This window comes from Dysidea avara, chromosome 1, assembly GCF_963678975.1.
Source record: "Dysidea avara chromosome 1, odDysAvar1.4, whole genome shotgun sequence".
Classification (NCBI taxonomy): Eukaryota; Metazoa; Porifera; class Demospongiae; order Dictyoceratida; family Dysideidae; genus Dysidea; species Dysidea avara.
Window position 1 is genome coordinate 51677609 of NC_089272.1, and position 6240 is coordinate 51683848.

The 6240-nt window shown below is 44.5% G+C and overlaps 1 long non-coding RNA gene across 1 annotated transcript; it reads left to right on the forward strand.

The window, feature by feature from the left end:
- Positions 1-202: 202 nt before the first annotated feature.
- LOC136268348 (uncharacterized) lies at positions 203-5822 on the forward strand. Its single transcript, XR_010706984.1, has 2 exons — positions 203-1079; positions 5275-5822. It is a non-coding gene; the product is annotated as an uncharacterized lncRNA (long non-coding RNA).
- Positions 5823-6240: the final 418 nt, after the last annotated feature.

Below are 6240 nucleotides of genomic sequence, written 5' to 3' on the forward strand. Positions count from 1 at the left end.
CACCCAGTAGAGAGATCAGCTGCAAACCAGTTATCTGTATAGGGAATAATTGACATGTAATAAATGTATGGATTATCTATATTATAAGAGTGAAAAGCCGTCTGTCCGTCTGTCTGTCTGCATTCCATTTGATGTCACACATTGTACTCTCGAACCGCTTCGCGTTTCAAAGCGTCTTTGGCATCACGGAAGCGCTGATTATTGAGCTCAACAATGACGCTTTCGAAAAGTTCGTGCGAGCTATCGTTAGTCGTCTACGGGCCGTTGAAGGCAGGTGTGTAGACTAAAATTCGCTTGAATTCTTTCTATAAACCGCATGCAAACCGCAAGTAAACACCTATCTCAGTCCATTTGTACAAGTCTTTATAAGACAAAAGTATTGCTGTAACAATGTGGTGAAGTAGGTAGGTTAATGGTTTAGGTGCCTGTCTTACGTGCGCGAGGTTGTGGGTTCGAGTCCAGCTGGTGTTAATTTTTTTTTTTCGTTTTGGGCACCTTTTCAGTACACCTTTTTTCGCACTGTACTGCATGTGTTTTTGCCAACTGTACACACGTGATATTTCTAATTCAAATTCATTTGATGTGCTGTGTAAGCATGCCCGAGCATGCCGCCTAAGTGAAAACGATCGTCTACTTTTTGTGCGTTTCAAGCAAAGAGACGCAAGCAGAACCAAAGATTGGATCCAGAGAAGAGACGGGAAGAAGCAGAACGACAAATACTGCGCCGCCAGGAGGCTTCAACTGGAGCTACCACCTCATCCAGTGCTAGGTGTGAACTCGACTCACAACAGAGACGACGACAACGTGATGCAGAAGCCCATCGTGTGGCCCGCCAGGACGAAGGAAGAAGATCACAGGAACGGATCCACGATGCAGCTGCCCGTCGACTTGCGCGTGCGGACCCGGCCACCAGAGAAGAAGAACAGCAGCGTGATACAGCTGCCCGTCGACTTGCGCGTGAAGACCCAGTAACAAGGAGGGAGGAGCAACAACAAGATACAGCTTCCCATCAACAAGCTCGAGCTGATCCACTCTACAGAGCTCTGGAGCAGCAGGCTAACACAGCACGCAGACAACAGGTCCGTGCAAGCACACACCCAAGCTTTAGGGGGCTTAACTATCAGCCACACAACTTCTTCAACACTACAGATGTAGGCACACTTAGTGTAGAATGCACACACTGCGGCGCATTAAAATTTCCCCAGGAGACCGAATCCCTTTGTTGCTTGAAGGGTAATGTCCAGTTAGAGGCATTTCCACAGCCCCAGTCATTCTTGAGACACCTGTGTGAAGGTATAAACACAGCAGGTAAACATTTTCTAGCTAGCATACATAAGTATAATAGTGCATTTCAAATGACAAGCTTTGGCTGTAACGAGATAACTATGGCTGGCTTCAATCCTTCTTTTAGAGTACAGGGTCAAGTCTATCATCGTATAGGTAGTTTAGTTCCATCAACAGGTGAGTCTCCTAAATTTTCCCAAATTTATTTTATCGACAACCAGCAAACTGAAGTAGCTACAAGATGTGGGATAGTTGATGGGTTAAGGCTTGACATAGTTAGGGGTATTACTGAGCTTTTGCATGACGATAATCACTATGTTCAACTTATTAAGGTAGCTAAAGAAATATTTGAGCAGCATGATGAGCCAGCAAATATTAGGGTAGTGATTAATGAGAACAAACGGCCTGTAGGAGAGCATGCTAGGAGGTACAATAGCCCGATGTGTGACGAGGTAGGAGTGCTAATGCCTAATGATAATGTAAATAATAGGGACATAGTTTTGCACTATAGGGATGGGTCTTTGCAGTGCATTTCTGAACTTCATAGGGGGTATGATCCTTTACAGTATCCTTTACTCTTTTCTTATGGCACCGATGGATGGCACATCAACCTGAAATTGGCTAATGGTAGGAAATTGGCAGCCATGGTGTATTACCGCTACCACATCATGGTCAGGCAGCAAGTGCCTGTATTGCTTAAGGCTAAAAGGCATTTCCAGCAATTCCTGGTTGACGCCTACTGTAAGATTGAAACTGAGCACTTACAGTTTCTCAGGCATGAGCAAAAGGCACTACGTGCTGATTGCTACCAGGATTTGCGAGATGCAATGGTAGATGGGGATGGTGACCCCAGGAATGTTGGTCGTAGGGTGATCCTACCGTCGTCATTTACTGGTGGACCACGCTACATGCATGAGCGTCAGCAGGATGCAATGACCTACGTTAGGAAGTATGGCCACCCCGACCTCTTTATCACCATGACCACCAATCCTAATTGGCCAGAGATTAGGAACAATCTACTACCAGGTCAAGAGCCTCTGGACCGTCCAGACTTAGTGGCCCGTGTGTTTAGGCTTAAGGTGAAGAAATTGTTAGAGATGCTCACAAAGGAGATGATTTTTGGGAAACCACGGGCTTGGCTCTACTCAACAGAATGGCAAAAGCGCGGTTTGCCACATTGCCATTTGCTGCAATGGCTTATTCCAGAGCACGAGATCACTCCAGATAAGATTGATGACGTCATCTGTGCTGAGATCCCTGATCCAATGGTTGATCCTGAGCTGCATCAGATCGTGATTTCCAACATGGTACATGGGCCCTGTGGGAGCATCAACCCTGACTCACCCTGCATGGAAGATGGCCGCTGCAGTAAGAGCTACCCAAAGCAGTTCAAGGCTGATACCCAACTACGTGCAGACAGTTACCCACTGTACAGGAGGAGGAGCCCTGAGGATGGTGGACAAGTGGCTACCATTAATATGAGGGTGATGGGGTCTCGCGTTACTCAAGAGATTGACAACAGGTGGATTGTGCCTTACAACAAACTTCTGCTTCGTTCTTTAAACTGTCACTGTAATGTCGAGCTTTGCGTGTCCATCAAATCCATCAAGTATGTACTGAAATACGTACACAAGGGTTGTGATCAGGCAACCTTTGCTCTGAGGTCTGATCAGGTGGATGAGATCTCAGACTTCCAGAATGCACGCTACATCAGCAGCAGCGAGGCTGCCTGGAGAATACTGGAGTTCCCCATACATGAAAGGTTCCCTCCTGTTGAACAGCTTGCTGTTCACTTGGAGAATGGCCAACGAGTGTATTTCACTGAGGAGACTGCAAGAGAACAGGCTTCTGGTGACCTTCCGAAGACTACGTTGACAGAGTTCTTTGTCCTCTGTCAATCTGATGATTTCGCCAGGACTCTGTTGTATGAAGAAGTGCCTCAGTACTACACGTGGAGCAGGAAGACTTGGAACAGGAGAAAACAGGGAAAGGATGTCGCTGACCATCCTGGAGTTAAGGAGGCTCAGGTTATAGGCAGAGTGTACACCATCAGTCTACGTCAGGGAGAATGCTTCTACCTTCGATTGCTGCTTCATCATGTTAGGGGACCCCAGTCTTTTGCTGACTTGAGAACTGTTGAAGGTGACCTCTGTAGTTCCTTTAGGGATGCATGTTTGAGGTTAGGTCTTCTTGAGGATGATAATCAGTACCACTTGGCTATGGAAGAGGCATCAGTCAGCAACTCACCTGCAAGTCTTCGCACCCTGTTTGCAGTGATCCTTAATTGGTGTGAATCATCCAACCCTCTGGAGATTTACGAGAACCACAAGGAAGCAATGGCAGAGGACTTCTTGCACCAGCAACGTACTCAACATCGGGATGATGACTTGGAGTTCAATGATGACATCTTCAATGTGGCTCTCAATGACTTGCAGGAAAAAGTTATTTCCATGGGAGGTAGGGAACTGTCTGAGTATGGGCTACCCCAGCCTCAGGCAGTGGATAGCGATAGGTTTGCACGTGTGTACTGTAGGGAGATTGACTATAATCCTGAAGAGCAACAGGCATACGTAAATCGTAATGTTCCATTGCTTACTGCTGACCAGCAAGATGTCTATGACACCTTTTGCTCCATGATAGATAGAGACGAGGGAGGCATGTTATTCTTGGATGCCCCTGGTGGAACTGGCAAAACTTTCTTGATCAATCTTATTCTAGCTAAACTCAGGTCTGTAGGTGACATAGCATTAGCTACTGCTTCTAGCGGAATAGCTGCTACTCTCTTGACTGGAGGACGTACCTTGCATAGTACCTTTAAGATCCCTTTGGACTTGCATGCATCGGACATCCCCATGTGCAACATCAAGAAAGGAACTGCACTATGTAGGGTGATCATAGAGGCTAAAGCCATAGTAGTTGACGAAGCCCCCATGACCAACAGAGGTGCTTTTGAAGCTTTGGACCGTACCCTGAGGGATCTGACAGGGAATGATAATCCAATGGGAGGCAAGTGCATGCTACTGTGTGGTGACTTCAGGCAGATTCTACCTGTCATTCAAGGTGGCACTAGAGGTAACATTGTTGATGCTTGCCTCAAGCGATCTCATCTGGGGGACAGTGTGGTGGTTAAACAACTACACACTAACATGAGAGTGCACCTGTGTGGGGATGTGGCAGCTGGACAATTCGCTGAAGAACTATTGGCCATTGGAGATGGGAAGTTTCCTATTGACACTCTACCTGATGTTGTCCAGCTACCTGACACCATGGGAACCTTTGTGGATAGCAAGGAGGAACTGGTTTCCAGGGTGTATCCAGATTTGCTCTCTAACTTTAGGTACTTGGCTTGGCTTTCTGAACGCTGCATTCTTGCTCCTCTTAACAAGACCACTCATTCCATCAACATGAGTCTGGTGGAGCAGTTACCTGGTGACTGCTGTGACTACAGGTCCTTGGACACCATACCTGATGAATCTCAGGCTGTTCACTTTCCAACAGAATTCTTGAACTCTTTAGAGGTATCTGGACTACCTCAGCATCTTCTCTTACTTAAAGTAGGCGCTCCTATTATTATTCTACGCTCTCTAGATCCTCCAAGGGTTACTAATGGCACTAGGTGTGTAGTTACTAAACTGTCAGCTAACACAGTAGAGGCCAAGATTTCTCACGGTAGATATGCAGGACACGATATTATAATACCACGCATTCCTCTCATTCCGAGTAACTTGGTTTTGCCTTTTGAATTTAGACGGCTTCAATTTCCAATTGCACTTTGCTTTGCCATGACCATTAACAAAAGCCAGGGCCAAACTTTTAAGGCTGTAAGATTAGATTTGACGGACGAAAGCTTCACACACGGCATGCTTTATGTGGCACTATCTAGGGTAGGTTCAGCAGATAGATTGACACTTTTAGTTAGAGGGGATTGCAAAACACGTAATGTAGTCTATAGTGAAGTTTTTAGATAGGCAACACATGCACTTTAGTTAGGTTTGTCTGCTGCTACTGCTGCTTTGTGATATTGTGGATCAGCACCTGTGGATGGTGGTAAGGAAGGTATTATGGTAAAAAAATGTATCAGATGGTTGCTTTGTATATTTATGTATGTGTGAAACTATTTATCTTTTCTATTCTTTTGTCTTTATGCATATCCTGGATGGTTTGCTCGGAGGAAGGATGACTGCAGCTACACAGTGAAATGACACGGTCCCGTGGCAGACTGTTCTTCACAACGTGGGGCACGTTGTGAAAATGGGAACTATTTATAGACTTTGCAGCAATGATTTGAACTCTTTCTACACATGCATACAAAGCAGAGTGGAGCATTTTTCGGTTTTTCCTGTGCAGCAAAACAAAAGAAAAGGCTGGCAGGTTTTTTCCATGAGCTGTCTTGGGCTGGATGACTCAAAATTTTTTGTTTTCATTTATTATTATTTCTTGCTAGCCCCCACTCTGTGCCCATGCTGTTATATTTTATAAAGCCGTTATATTTTGTCATAACAGAATCGTTGTAGTGCAGATTACAGTAATTCATGGTATGTTTGGTTGATGGTAGAATTTGAGCAACTTAAGTCACAAAATATTCCAATAAGAGTGCACTTCTCCACAATTATTGCATTCATGCAATCCTTACACCACATTGTTTCCTTAGTCTTTTATAAAGTATCTATAATAGTATATTACCAACTGTAATTTCATTTAATTTCCATGTCATTGTACATACTGCCCTGCACGATAGGGCAGGTACTACAGCTAGTATATATATATATATATATATATATAATTTGTACATTTACTGATAAAATCTGAATTAGTTAAAGTATTTAAAATCTCCTCCATCTATTTTTTCTTCCTGTGGTAAAGAAAAAAAGATAGGTTAAAAAAGCACTAAAGTCGGCCATGGGCCGGCTTTGGGGTATACAAATACAAAAAGAAGTGAAATCTAATCCAAAACAG